Source organism: Zalophus californianus, chromosome 7 (genome assembly GCF_009762305.2).
Source record: "Zalophus californianus isolate mZalCal1 chromosome 7, mZalCal1.pri.v2, whole genome shotgun sequence".
NCBI classification, from domain to species: domain Eukaryota; kingdom Metazoa; phylum Chordata; class Mammalia; order Carnivora; family Otariidae; genus Zalophus; species Zalophus californianus.
Genome location: NC_045601.1, coordinates 136755589 through 136771516, shown reverse-complemented (window position 1 = coordinate 136771516; position 15928 = coordinate 136755589).

Below are 15928 nucleotides of genomic sequence, written 5' to 3'. Positions count from 1 at the left end.
CCTCAACCACCGCTTCCTCAAGCTCGCTTCCTGGCATACCAGTGAATTTGGCTACAGCCACGGAACAGTGAATCTTATGGTCCACATGGCCTCTAAGGAGTAAGATTCCCTTGGGCCACAGGCCCCAGGAGGAGCACAAGAGGAAGAGAAAGGCCCTCGGCTGCTGGGGAGTCCCTGCCCCCCACTCGATCCCCTCAACACAGCTCTCATCCCAGACCCCCTGAAGAAGGGGAAGGGCTTAGGGAGCTCTCCCTTGCCGCGTACCAATACAGTACAACTGTACTCAGCCTCCCCAAAGATGTAAATAGGGATGGATAAATGGATAAATGTTGAAGCAAATATGCTGTTGTTAATCATAGAATCTAGGGGACAGGTATATGGAGATTCACTGTAAAATCTTTCCGTTTGCCTATACTTTTGAAATTTCCCAACCAAATGTTGGGAGGGAGGGCTTACCCAAAGATTGGGATTCATAATGTGATACAGATAGCAAGTTATCAGGAATGCTGGTACCACAGTGTTAAAGCCACCTGTGAGCTACTGAGAAAATTAACTACGCGTATGGACTAACAGTCTGTTTACACATCACCAACCTCTAAAGACTTAACTGAGCGCTTTTCTGAGATGACCTTTGCTTTCATTCTTGACAGGAAATGATTAAAAAGTGTGCCAACAGAAAAACATCATTCGGTTGCTACTTAGTACAGGTTGAATCCTATGCAGTAAAGACAGAGAAAGGATTGTATTGCAATGTCCCTCCCTGACCCAAACCCAGGATGGAGTGCTCACAGAAAAAAAAAGATTCCGATTGCAAACCATTAGTATTCAATACCTTAGACTGGAAATGCTTTCTCTGGTCGTTCAATCATTTTGTTAACTGGACGACTATTCGTTGGAAGTCCGCTATGTGCTGGCACTGTAGGAGGTAATGAGGATTTAAAAAAAAAAAAAAAAAAAAAAAAGCAGTTAGGGCGCCTGGGTGGCTCAGTTGGTTAAGCGACTGCCTTCGGCTCAGGTCATGATCCTGGAGTCCTGGGATCGAGCCTCGCATCGGGCTCCCTGCTCAGCCTGCTTCTCCCTCTGACCCTCTTCCCTCTCGTGCTCTCTGTCTCTCATTCTCTCTCTCTCTCTCAAATAAATAAATAAAAATCTTAAAAAAAAAATCAGTTAAAAAATAACACCAGCCCTCGTGAAGCTTCCACTCCAGTGAAGAAGGACCAAACAAGATCTACCTCACCTGGTGCTTAAGTGCAGGGGAGAAAAACAGACGGGAAGGCGGTGCCAGGCGTTGCGGTGGAGCTGGACTGGCTTGTAGTTCTCAGTAGGATGGTTAGGAACGGGTGCTTCCCGCAAAAGCCTGAAGGCGGTACCAGGAGTGAGCCCGGTAGGAGCCTGGGGGAGGGACATTCCAGGCAGAGCAATGAAGGCATTTGGAGGCCTAGAGTGAGAACAAACCCCGGGGGTCCAGGGAACAGCAAGGAAGCGGGAGCTGGGAGCAGGAGGGTGGGGGCGAAGTGGTGGGAGGTGAGAACGAGGAGGAGCCCGAGGTGCAGGCGGGGAGACCACGCCACCGCTTTGCAGCCCTCGCCCAAGTCCCCTGGCCACCGGCGGACTCTCAGGCAGAGGGACATGATTTGCTTAAGTTAAACAGGCATTGGCTGTCTGTGTTGTGAAGATGCAGGATGACGAGGGCATCGACCCAGCCTGGGGACAGCTGCCCACCCGTGAGTTGCAGGAACTCCTCGAACACAGGGCAGGACGCCATGCGCTCCAAACCCCAAGGCCAGCCACGCGGAGCGCTCGGCCCCGGAGGTCATGTGCGCAGGCTCCGCAGGACATTTGAGTGGACCCAGGGTGTGGATAGGATTTTGGAAAGATGAAGGGAAGGCACCACAGAGAAGGAACATGATGCGAGGAGACGGTAGCGCAGATCCGGGCAGGATGGGTCACGGGGGGAGGGGGGGGGGCCGAGGGGCAACACACCTCCAAGTATTTTTTAAAGATTTTATTTATTTATTTGACAGAGAAAGAGAGACAGCGAGAGAGGGAACACAAGTAGGGGGAGTGGGAGAGGGAGAAGCAGGCTTCCCGCGGAGCAGGGAGCCCGATGGGGGGCTCGATCCCAGGACCCTGGGATCATGACCTGAGCCGAAGGCAGACACTTAACAACTGAGCCACCCAGGCGCCTCCAAGGTGCCCTTGAAGGCTGTGCTAAAGAGCTTGGGCCTGATCGGCATGGGGAGCTGTAAGACTCTACCATCATAGGACTTGGGCAGTAGCCATAAAGTTAATCTGGGCAGCGAGGTTTCACTGAGCCTTCTTCTTTTTTAAAAAAATCTGAAAACAATTTTTAAAAATTTTTAATTGCCTAAAAAAATTTTTTAAATGGCCAGTTCCGTAGTGTTAAGTGTACTCACACCATGACACAACCAATCTCTCCAGCTTTTTTTATCTTACAGAACTAACATTCTGTGCCCGTGAGACAGCCCCCGTGGCATTCTCTCTCCAGCTCCTGGCACCCACCATCCTACTTTCTGTCTCTGTGAATTCGAACACTCTCGGTAGCTCGTACAAATGGAATCATACAGTATTTGTCTTTTCTGTGACTTATTTCACTTAGCATGCCCTCAAGGTTCATCTACGTAGTAGCGCGGGTCAGAATTTCCTTCCTTTTTAAGGCTGAGTAATATCCATCATATGCTTATATCCTATATGAGCATGCATTTTGTCTATCCATTCATCCACAGATGGATACTTGGGTCGCTTCCATCTCCTGGCTATTGTGAATAACGCTGTTATGAACATGGCAGTGCAAATATCTCTTTGGGATCCTGGTTTCAATTCTTTTGGATATATGCCCAGAAGTGGCATTACTGGGTCCTATGGAAATCCCACTCTTCGTTATTTTAGAAACCACCATACTGGTTGTTTTTTATATTTCTCACCCAAAATGCACAAGGGTTCCAGTTTCTCGACATCCTTACCAATATTTGTCATTTTCTGGCTTTTTTGATAGTAGCCATCCTAACTGGTGTGAGATTTTCTTCTTTTCTTTTTTTTAAGATGTTATTTATTTGACAGAGATACACAGCACGAGGGGAACACAAGCAGGGGGAGTGGGAGAGGGAGAAGCAGGCTTCCCGCTGAGGGGCTCCATCCCAGGACCCTGGGATCAGGACCTGAGCCGAAGGCAGCCGCCCAACGACGGAGCCACCCGGGCGCCCCTCTTCTTTGTTTTTTAATCAAAGTAGTTAATATGCTCTAATTCCTTTGGCCCCTTCTCATTTCAACCATCCCAATCTCTTACACCAAGCTGACTTCCGCTAACCCCTCCTGTTTCTACTTGGCTAGAACACACAGGAGTCCCAACTGGAAAAATTAGGAGCGTCCGAGGTCCTTCCTTCCCCTCACCCCCTCACTGCGTTCCCTTTTACTTGCCAATTCGTATCAGGGGAACCAAGCATAAGCTTTGCTTCTTTGCTAGGTCCTGTGAACATAACGAATTTTTCAGCACCAGATTTAACCACAAAAACACTTTCAGAAATTTTTACCAGATTTAACCACAAAAACACTTTCAGAAATTCAGGAGAGAAAGGCATTTTATCCGTAGTTCCCTTAAAAGTGAAAGTGACCTCTAGTGCCCTTTGCGCGCCCCCCCCCCCCCCCCCCCCAGCAGCCTGGCTGGGAATGTGCTTTTGGCCTCTGTAGTGATCCTCACTTAAACTGCATCCCATTTTTATTGTTTGGCTGTTAAGGTGTGTGTCCAGTTGATTAGATAAGGAATTCTAAGCAAGGGTGGAGGAGGAAGATGATAGCATTAAAAAAGGTTTTTCTCCTTCAGTTCCTGCTTCTGAAGCTCGCCTTCATCCTCTGAACTTCCCTCAAGGAGATCCACTTAGTAACCATGTCCTTGGCAAGTACTGACTCTTGTTTGAAAGTTTTCTGCTTTGAATAAAACGGCTTTGATTTTTTTTCCTTCTGCCCTTTAAAAAAAAAAAAACAAAACTGCTGTAGTCCAATGCCCTGGGCCAAATTCTGCCCTTAGTTACTATCTCTATGGCAATCATATTATACACATAAGCAAACCCAGAGGTTGATTCCATTACAAATTTTAATAACAATTTACGACTGTGGATCATCTTATATTGTGGGAAATGATTGCACATTCATTTGCTTATTTAATACGCACACACGCATACACACACACACACACACACACACACACTGTGCAATAGATAAGGCAGAAATATTTAGTCTTATTTTTACAGGCAAAATAACTGAGATGCAGAGAGGGTAGGGGGCTGGTCCAAGGCCACACAGGCATGGATGGGACTCAGACCCAGATTTTCTGATTCTTAAATCTGTGCTACAGAGCGTTTTGTTTTGCTTTGCTGATGATTATGGAATTATAAATATGCATGCAAAGATAGATTATTATATTATTCCCATACCATGTGTAGGGTTTCCAAAAGATAGGAAGAGTGAAGAAGAAACCATGATGAAGTGAATGTAACCAAATTTGGGAAATACAAGACGTAGGTAAGAACTTGCAGGAACTAAATAGAGAGAAGATGGTAGATTGTAAAAACTGCAAGAGGGAACTGTCTGAGGTTTATTTTTGCCTTTTGGATAACCCTCAACACAGCATCTTGCACTTAGTGAGCACAAAACAAGTGAAGGAATGAGTGAATACAATTTCCCAGAGTCCTAGAGGAAGCTCGCCAAGGGTTTGATGTGGGCTGGGAGAACTTCGTGAACTTTAAATGAAAAAATGAATTTAATAAAATTCATTTGGGCAAAAACAAAACAAAACAAAACAAAAACCTGTGCTAAGAATGTTCTTTTTTTTCTAATCTGTCATCATTTTTTTTTTAAGATTTTTATTTATTTACTTGACAGAGCGCAGGAGCGAGCACAAGCTGGGGGAGCGGCAGAGAGAGAGGGAGAAGCAGGCTCCCCACTGAGCAAGGAGCCCAATGCAGGGCTTGGTCCCAGGACCCTGAGATCATGACCTGAGCAGAAGGCTCAGACGCTTAAAGGCTCAGAGGCTTAATGGACTGAGCCACCCAGGTGCCCCTGTCATCATTGTTTTGATGTATATAGTGGTGTTAATGACCCACCAATGGATCTGAATATCCGTAGTCATTGGGGGCAGTGCCTGGCCCACAGCAGGTGCTCAGTAAAAGCTACTGGAAGAATGGGTAAATGTCCCCGAGCTAACAAGTGGCAGACAAAAGCCTTCTGGCCAACGAGGAGGGCCTGGAGAAGGAGCCACCCTATGTCCTACATACCCTCCCTGCTAACTGCCACTAAAAAGTGGGACCTTTGGTTTGGAGAAGCGGTACTTTTTAGACCATTCACATATAAAGCGATTATTGAAATAGGTGGATTAATTTGTCCCATGATTGTAACTGTTTTCTGTTTGGTGCACCTGTTCTTTGTTTCTTAGCCTCTTTTTCTGCCTTCTCTGGTTTTAATCAAGCATTTTATGTGATTCCATGTTCTCTCTTCTCTTAGCATAGCAATTATACTTCTTTTCCAAAAAAACATTCTTTAGTGGATATCCTAGAATTTGCAATACATATTTGCACCTAACCTAAATCCATTTGCACCTAAATCCACTTTCAAATAACACTCTACAGCTCGTGGATGGTGTAGGTAGCTTTTCATAGAGTATTCCTTTTTTTTTTTTTTAAGATTTTATTTATTTGAGAGAGAGAGAATGAGAGACAGAGAGCACGAGAGGGAAGAGGGTCAGAGGGAGAAGCAGACCCCCCGCTAAACGGGGAGCCCGATGCGGGACTCGATCCCGGGACTCCAGGATCATGACCTGAGCCGAAGGCAGTTGCCCAACCAACTGAGCCACCCAGGCGCCCCTTCATGGAGTATTCCTGATTCTGTCCTCCCATCCTGTATAACACTGCCATCATTGATTTCACTTAGCTGTATGCTATACTCATCTAATAGTTATCTATTAGATAAATTAAAAATCAGAAAAATAAAAGATCTTATTTTACCTTCATTTATTCCTTTTCAACATTCTTCCTTTCCTTATGTAGATCTGGCTTTCTGACCTCTATCCTCTCCTTCTCTCTGAAGAACTACCTCTCCTACAGGCAGCTCTCCTGGTGAGGAATGCCTTCATTTATTTTGTTTGCCTGAGTGAGTCTTTCTTTCTCCTTCACGTTCTTTTTTTTTTTTTTAAGATTTTATTTATTTATTTGAGAGAGAGAGAATGAGAGATAGAGAGCACGAGAGGGAAGAGGGTCAGAGGGAGAAGCAGACTCCCTGCTGAGCAGGGAGCCCGATGCAGGACTCGATCCCGCGACTCCAGGATCATGACCTGAGCCGAAAGCAATCGCTTAACCAACTGAGCCACCCAGGCACCCTCTCCTTCACTTTCGAAAGATCATTTCACTGGATAGGGAATTATAGGTTGGGGGGGGGGTTTCTTCCAACAATTTGAATATTTCATTTCACTCTTCGCGCTTGCATGATTTCTGATGAAAAGTCGGATGTTATTCCTATTTTTGCTCTGCTATAGGTAAGGTGTTTCCCCTCCTCTGGCTTTTCTCAAGATTCTCTTTGTCTTTGGTTTTCTGCAGTCTGAATATCATATAGGTAGGTATAGATTTTTTTGGTATTCAACCTCAGTTCCCTGAGTCTGTGGTTTCACATCTGTCATTAATTTTGCAAAATTCTCAGGGACTATTACTTGAAATACTTCTGCCCCTTCCTCTCCGCTTCTCCTTCTGATATTCATCACACCCATGTTATACCTTTTACAATTTACTCACAATTCTTACATTTTCTGTTCTGTTTTTGTTATTGTCGTTCTTTTTTTCTTTACATTTCAGTTTGGTACATTTTTATTGACATATCTTCATGTTCACTGGTTCTATCCTTGGCCATGGCTAGTTTACTGATGAACCCATCGAAGTCTTTATTTCATTGGTGCTTTTGATTTCTAGCATTTCCTTCCTGTTCTTCTGAAGGTTTCCATCTCTGTGCTTCCATTACCCATCTATTCTTGCATGCTGACTACTCTTTTCATTAAGGCCATTAACATATTAATCAGAGTTGTTTCAAATTTCCTCTCTGATAATTCCAACATCCGTATTCTGATCCTTCGTTTGTCTCTTTAGACTGTGTTTTCTTTGTCTTTTTGCACGGCTTGTCTTTTTTTTTTTTTTTTTTTTGAAAGAGGGACATGATGTTTTGGACAATAGGAGCTGCAGTAAACAAACCCGATGATGAGGTCTTATGTTAATCTGGCTAGGAACTAGACTGTTTTCAGTAGGTGTAGGTGCCAGATATTTCAATTTCCTTTGGTGTCCTTTGGTTTTTTTCTCTCCTATGTTCTTCGGGCTTCCCTAAGAACTTAAACAGAGTCTGTCTTGTCTTTAGTTCTAACCTACTGATATTATGCTGGAGGCCTGTTGGCTTGATGGTAAGGGATCGGGGAGGGGAAGTGCTCCATAATCTTCTAATTGAAGATTAGATCTTTTAGTGGGCTTGGGTCCCTGAGCTGTGACCTTCAGAAATGTTTCTTATCCTTCCTTTCTTCCCCTTAGAGAAAACAGGGATAGAGGAGCTGGAGTTGGCTAATTGCCCTTTCCCAGGTAGATAAGGTTCTGGCAAAGTTGATAAAGTTGTTACCCATAGGGAGTGCTCTAGGTGAATTTCAAAATGGTTACTTTCCTTTCCCTGCCAGAAAGTATGACCGCACTTTTCTCAGATCTTCATCTTGAGAACGTGGTGGGATTCCTGGAGGTAAAACCCATGCGGGGTGGGGAGGTTCCCCTAGACTGTGTCCCCTTGAATTTCTTACTCTCAAACGAGTCCACACTCAGCCTTTAGCAACTCATCCCAACTGCTTTTTTTTTAAATATCCCTGCTAGTTGATGGTTCTAGAAGCTGCTGCTCCAGGTGAGCTGATCTGTAATTCTCTGTATTCACCTGTGTCTCCAGATTTCAGGATGGTAGTGTGCTCTGTGACTTCGTTTCTCTGATAGGTCTCACAAAGATCACTGATTCTCAATATATTCAGCCTTTTCTTTTGTAAGGGCAGGAATGATGAATACTAGGCCTTTGACGTGTCAGAGCTAAAACCACACAACGTGTTTTGCAAGATCTCTACTAAGCTATTCTGCCTTCCTCTGGGTAGAGTGCCGAGAACACCAAGAAAGAAAGTTACCAAGGAGGGTAGGCAAGTGAAGGAATCCAAGCTACATTTTTCTTCCTTCCAAACTCTTGATGCTGTAAACTGTGTGCTTGTCAGAACATTCCTCCCTCCCCTTGACTGGGTTAAGATATAAGAAAATATTACCGGGAAAAGAGATTTGAACAAGTTTTTCTGCTCTGCCAAAGGTTTCATTTAAGCATGAACAAACACGTCGCATAAATCAAGGGCTTCAAAGTCGATGGCAGGGGGGTGCAGTTACCTTGTGGAAAGAGCCATTCACAGAATATATGTAAGTGGAGACAAGGGAGGAGTGGTCACTGGACTAGATCACAAGATCTGACTAAGTTCGCTTTAGATGATGAGGTTCATCTGTTTTCAGACAGAAAAAGTTGCATCCGGCAATTGCCCTAGGAGTCAGCCTTGAGCCCAAGGGCACAGGGTTTGAAAGAGGAACAATGGGAGGAGCTAGAGGGGTTTATCTTTGGCACCCTCACACTTTTCTATTGTTCAGGCTACCTTTCTGGACTCCTATGGTGCTACCCTCTCTTCTGTTTCCCCAAAATATTCAGTACCCATTTTCTGCAAGTCTAGCTCTCAGCGTTGATGGTCAGCCACAGCAATCTTGACTTTCTTGTTACAGTCCCTGACATATCTCAGAACATGCAACATGGATGACCTTTCCAAGGAGTATTTAAATTTTGATAAGGGGTACTTCCTTTTGAATGGAGAAGCTTCCAAGACAGTAACCTAGGATATAGAGAGTCTATTTTTCAGGCGGTCATCCTACCTTAGGGACGTACCTGTACGTCCCATCCTCTCTTTCTTAAGAATGATTTACCCTTTACCCCTTTTATTAGAGGGCAGGGAGAATGATCAATATTAATCTCCTTAGAAGAGAATAGCAATTTGGGGAACACAGGTAAAGTGCTGAAGGAGCACGCTTCTTGAAGAGAAAACAGTCCAGGGGCGCCTGGGTGGCTCCGTTGGATAAGCATCTGCCTTTAGCGCAGGTCATGATCCCAGGGTCCTGGGACTGAGCCCCACATCCGGCTCCCTGCTCAGTGGGGAGCCTGCTTCTCCTTCTGCCTGCTGCCCCCCCTGCATGTGCTCTCTCTCTGACAAATAAATAAAATCTTTTAAAAAGACACAGAAAAAGAAAGAGAGAACAGTCCACAGGTCCCACACTTGTTGAAAAGACTGCCAGATACAATCATTTGGAGCACAAAATTCGGAGGAGAAAAGGGAAACTTGTAAGAGCACTATTTAAAAACCAGCGCAGACCAACTTCCTGGTTTTCACCCTTTTTTCCTTCCTATTTCATTTTTCAAAGCAAAGCTCTTCTGCATGTGGGGCAAAAATTAGAATCCAGCTTACTTTTGTCTATCCTGACTTTATTCTTATCCACTTCCAACATGACTTTGAAGTGAAGCTTCCGAATGTGAATCCTAGACAGAAGCTCATATTGTAGAGGAGAAAAAGAAATCCTTATTTTTTTTCCTTTTTCTAAGTTGGTTTCTTTTTTATTGTTATGTTAATCACCATACATTACATCATTAGTTTTGGATGTAGTGTTCCATGTTTCATTGTTTGTGCACAACACCCAGTGCTCCATGCAGAACGTGCCCTCTTTAATACCCATCACCAGGCTAACCCATCCCCCCACCCCCCAAGAAATCCTTTTTTTTTTTAAGATTTTATTTATTTATTTGAGAGAGAGAGAGAATGAGAGATAGAGAGCATGAGAGGGAAGAGGCTCAGAGGGAGAAGCAGACTCCCTGCTGAGCAGGGAGCCCCATGTGGGACTCGATCCCGGGACTCCAGGATCATGACCTGAGCCGAAGGCAGTCGCTCAACCAACTGAGCCACCCAGGCGCCCGAAATCCTTATTTTTATTGAGAGAATAAATTCCAAGAATTTTTCGTCATTGAGTGGGGAAGACACTGAGATACTTGCCACCCATCTACCTAAGAGCCCAAACCTATAATGCTGTATTTAATCCCAGGCTTTTTTTTTTTTTTTTTCCTAGAAAGATAGCTAGAAAACAAAGGGTAATTCACAGAGGACGATCAATCTAATAAGATTTTAAAGTTAGAGTTAAAGGAATATATTAAAAGACATTTTGGATACCTGGGACTTATTGTTATTTGTTTAGTTGTGTTGTTCAGATGTATCCAGTCGATAATGGCACTGTGGTTAAATTTTTATATGTCCATAGATTCCGAGATGCATATTGAAGTATACAGCGTTGAAACTACATGGTATTGGAATTTTTTTGTAAGGCTTCAGAGGAGAGCAAGAAAACTGATAAAGGAAATGGGACAGAATTGTGATTTTTCAAACTCTGGTATGGGTATGGTGGAATACATTCATTGCCTATAGCTGCCATAGCAAAGGACTCCAAATTTAGCGGCTTAACACAAGAGAAACATTCCCTCACAGTTCTGGAGAGCGAAGTCTGAAATCAAGGTTATCAGCAGGGCCATGCTCTCTCTGGAGGCTCTAGGGGAGGATGCTTCCTCACCTCCTCTAGCTTCTGGCGCTCCAGGTTTTCCTTGGCTTGTGGTAGCCCCACCACAGTCTCTCCCTCCATGGCCACGTGGCCTCTTTCCCTGTGTCCCTGTTTTCTGCTCTTCTGTATCTTACAAGAACACTTGTCATTTGATTTCCAGCCTGCTAGATAACCCAGGATGATCTTATCTCAAGATCCTTCACTTAATTACATCTGCAACTCTGTTGTGTCCCATAAAGCCTGCAGCTTGAAATCAGCCGTCGTGGTGGAGATACTTACACCACAAAAACCAGCCAACACTGCAAATCAGGGCTTTCTCCCAACCTGCTTTGGAACAAGAGAGGGAAGGGTCAAGGCTCACTATCAGGAGTCTGTGTAATTTTGGCTTACCACAGTTGTTCTTACTCCTGTTAATATCCCTAATGCTTAGATATATGTAAGAATGGGGGGCGCCCGGGGTGGCTCAGTCGTTAGGCATCTGCCTTCGGCTCAGGTTGGTCCTGGGATCAAGCCCCGCATCGGGCTCCCCGCTCCGCGGGAAGCCTGCTTCTCCCTCTCCCACTCCCCCTGCTTGTGTTCCCTCTCTCGCTGTGTCTCTCTCTGTCAAATAAATAAATAAATAATCTTAAAAAAAAAAAAAAGAATGGATTAGCTGCCATTCCTTCACTTTTATGAGGCTATTATTAGTCAACACTGAAAACAGTCCCTGCTCAGCGGGGAGTCTGCTTCTCCTTCTGACCCTCCCCCCTCTCCCCCCCCCCCCCGTCTCGTGCTCTCTATCTCATTCTCTCTCAAATAAATAAATAAATAAAATCTTAAAAAAAAAAATCACTTAAATGTTAAAAAAAGAGAGAGAAAACCTAAAGATGTACTCCTATTTGAAGAAAGTAAAATATTTTCATGTAAGTTTCAGAAACTGCTCACTTCTTCCTTTAAAAATATCAAATTATAAGCACGGTGTTCTTTTATTTGGTTATACTTGAATTCAGGATTAAAGATAGCAAAATGTGGGGCACCTGGGTGGCTCAGTTGGTTGGGCATCTGCCTTCAGCTCAGGTCATGATCCCAGGGTCCTGGGATCGAGCCAGAGTCAGGCTCCTTGCTCAGCAGGGAGCCTGCTTCTCCCTCCCCTCTACCCCTCCCCACTGCTTATGTTCTTGCTCTCTCACTCTCTCTCTCTCTCTTTTGCTCAAAGAAATAAAATCTTAAAATAAAATATATTTTTAGATAAAAAAGTCATCTGATAACATGGTGGTGAAAAATGAGAGGAACTTCTTTTATTATAGGAAATCAAGTGTCATTTTCACAGTTCACTATTTTTTTTAATATTTTCTTTTTTTTTTATTTTATTTATTTATTTGAGAGACAGTGAGAGAGAGAGAAAGCACATGAAAGGGGGGAGGGTCAGAGGGAGAAGCAGACTCCCTGCTGAGCAGGGTGCCTGATGCGGGACTCGATTCCGGGACTCCAGGATCATGACCTGAGCCGAAGGCAGTCGCTTAACCGACTGAGCCACCCAGGCGCCCCACAGTTCACTATTGATGGTTATCAGCGGTCTGATGATGAGACGTTTCTCTTGTTAAAATCAAACCCCCAAACATGGGAATGAGCTCACAGAATTGTAAGTGTGGTACTGTTTAGAGCTCCCTTTTTAATAGTACTTTTTCAAATTCACTTTGCACTTGATATGAGTTTATAATCATACTTTCAGAGCTAGGAACCACCTTGGAGATTACTGCGTCCGGGGAAAGCAGGTAGATTTCAGCTCTTCAGAATCCCCTGGTCTGCTGTGGCTGCCTGGAGTCCCACTCCACTCAAGAGGGAAAAGGACCCTGTCCAGTCCCTTTGTATACAGGAGGGAAAAGAGATGTCATGAGTTCAACAGAGTCCTGATCTGGTCCAATCTCTTCATTTTACAGGTTAGAGATTGAACATCTGAGAGATTAAGAGACTTGTGGAAGCCACACAATGAGTCACTAGCATAGCTGGGGTTCCTAGGAACACAGTAAACTCAGTAGGAAATTGTTCTTAAATAAAATTCTCCCCTTGATCCCCAGTACCCTATTGTTCTAAAAGTTTGTTCCCAAATGCCTCCCAAAAACATTTCCTCCACCCCAATTCTATTAATCCTGCCTATTTGTCAAGAGTCCCTAATTTATCTACTATCCTTAATATCTGTCTCCATTTCCACTTTGAATCCAGCCTCTTAGACCTAGAACTTTGCCCAAGAACAATTCTAAAGCACCCATATGTTGGTTTTACTTTAATGCTTAAAAACCCCTCCATGACCCCAGCTCCGAAGGATATTGTCTTTTTATGTCTTTGCTCATTCCTTATACTAAAATTCTACTCATCCAGCAAGCCAGTTAAAACATCACTTCTTCTGTCAAGCTTTCCTGAATTCTCCCGTATTCCCTGAACCATCAGTTCATAAGAGCAGAGACTGTGCCATCCCCATCTGGGTCTGTCTTCCATCTTTCCCAAAGTTTGGCACAGAGTAGACTCTCCTCTGAATATCAGTAACATCTGGTGATGCGCTCATCCAAGTCAGTGCAGTGCCAGGGTGCCACACCACTGGGTAGAAGTTCTAGATGGAGGTTTTTGTTGTTACCTCTTATACTCTTTTAAAAAAAAGAACTCTTTTAAACTCTTTAAAAAAAAAAAAGCTAATACATGTCTGGGAATGTTACCTAAGTAAATAATCTAAAATGCAGGCAATAAAACTTTAGGTACACAGTTGTTGTTGTTGTTGTTTTATCTAAGCATGATTTGTAGCAGTGAAAAGCAAAAACAGAAAATCCAACCGTTAAAGGGATGGTTGGGAAATTCACTGTACATGATAGAGTATGAGATAGCCATTTATAATCATGTTCATGAGAAGTTTTTAATGTCATGGGGAAGTGCTTATAATGTAATGATAAGGGGAGAAAGCAAAGTAAAATATGTGTAAGCAATAATATTTTTTAAAGATTTTATTTATTTATTTGAGAGAGAGAAAGAGCATGAGCAGGGAGGGGCAGAGGGAGAGGGAAAAAAAAAAAAGGAGGGGCACCTGGGTGGCTCAGTCAGTTAAGGGTCCTGGGATCAATCTCAGGGTCCTGGGATCAATCCCCACCTCCAGGCCCTGAATTGGGCTCCCTGCTCAGTGGGGAGTCTGCTTCTCCCTCCGCTTCTGCCCCACTCATACTCTCTCTAATAAATAAATAAAATCTTTAAAAAATATATATTTGCCTACCCAAAAGTATGGAAACATTTCTTGATGGTTTCTCCTGGAAGCTTTAGAGTTTTATTTAGGTCTATGGTTATTTGCTTATTTTTTTAATCATAAGGGGGAAAAGAATTTAAGCTTAATCAAAGAAGTATAAATGGTGGGCTCTTAGTGAGTTTATCCATCATCTACATTGGGGAATGTTGAAATTTTGGCAGTAACACAGTATGACCACCTGGGTGGAAGACTAAGCACTGTGAGTTTATAGAACATTCTGATTCTAACTCTGGCCCCATAGACAAGCTATACCTGGAGTTTCTTATAGTTGAAGTCTGGAAGAAGAATATAAGGAATTTGGGGGGATTGGGAATAAATAGAATTGTAAATAAATAGGCTTGAAATGACTCCCTCTCCAAGGCTAAGACCCATATCATCCCTGCAATTTTTCTGCGCCAATGGAGACTCTGCTAAAAGCCCAGCTGGGCTGACACCCTCTGACACGGACACATCCAGAGCCAGGAGGCACGAAGGAGAGGCAGGGTGGGGTAAGCAAAGGGGAATCCTATCATTATTTATGATGAGTTGGCATGAAAGAGATGTTAGTCATGTCTCCAGCGTAGAAAGATATTGAGAAAGATGGCCAGAATTCGGGGCCGCAAATTCCTAAATCCTCTCCCGTTGCTAAAGAAGAAGGTACCCCCCCATGTGAGTTTCCCAAGGAAAGTATATGCACAGCAGACATGACCAGGTGCAGGAACACTTTATGACCAATGACTCTGGGTCCCAGACCTCATAGACTCAACCTTGTATGTTGCATGATCTTAATCTTGCTCCTCTGGCCTGGAGCTCACACTTTTAAGCACCAGAGTGACTTCGTTGGCCTTCTTCCCTAGCCAGAATGACAAATCTCTCACGTATGCATGGCCACTCCCACTTCTGGGGCTATCGGGAATGTTTTGGTATGCCACGCGGATCCCCTTTCAGGACCCATGCATGCATTCCCTCAGCTGCCACGAGTGTTGGCCACTGGAGGCTCATAATTGCATCTTCCTTGAGAATGGTTTTGGTCAAAGGGAGTTGACTTCCCCAAGGTCACAGCCCTCCAGGGTCAATGGTGGGGAGAGCGTGGGGCGGGGAGGATTAATGCTAAGGCCTGGCACTTTCAGAGCTAGGAATCACCTTGGAGATTTATGCTAAGGCCTGGCACTTTGTCTTATTTGAGACAACCGGGCTCCAGAGATCACCCACGAGGTTGGCTGAGGCCTTCATTGCAACTGCAATGTCTCATCTTGCTTCCCTCACTTCTTACAAGTGTAGTTCTCAAGTATACTCCCCAATAAACCTCCTGCAAGCAATTTTCTGAGTCTCATTCTGTTTCTGCGGAATCCAAAACAGTGGCAATGTCACAATACAGGACCAGTTAATTGTCTCTCTTGCTTTTTCTTGCTGAGCCTGGAGAAATCTTAAAGGTCCCACTCAAAACAGCGCTCTAAGTATCTACAAGAAATTAACTAGACTGATGAACAAGCTGAAACCCATTTATCATCCCGGCTCCAAGCCCTCATTTTATTATCAGTCTTCTAGATCTCAGTGTTCTGATGGCAAGAGGAGACAAGAAGAGGCATGCTTAAGGGAAATGCACCAAGAAAAGAAGAAAGCTCTTGTAATGCAAAGCCTTGAGCAAAGCCAATCTAAAATGTTGCCCCCAATATTCCCCCCAATTCCTCCCTCAGGTGGGAGACGACCCTGGCATGGTCAGCTACGTAGGGGAAACCAATCCAAAAGGGTCCATCTGAGAAGAGGACCCACCACTTACTCTCAACAGTTTTACTGTCTGATTGTCACACCAAATTCCACTCCTTCACACCAAAGTCACAAAATACCCTTGGCCTCAACCATTCATATCAGGATTCTCCAACTTTCCCTTGAGGCCAACGTGGGCGGAAAATCTGGTGACCTGTAGTCTACTCACACTTCCCCAAGAAGCTGCCTATCTTTTGGATAAGACCCCAGGCACTAGCTTGCT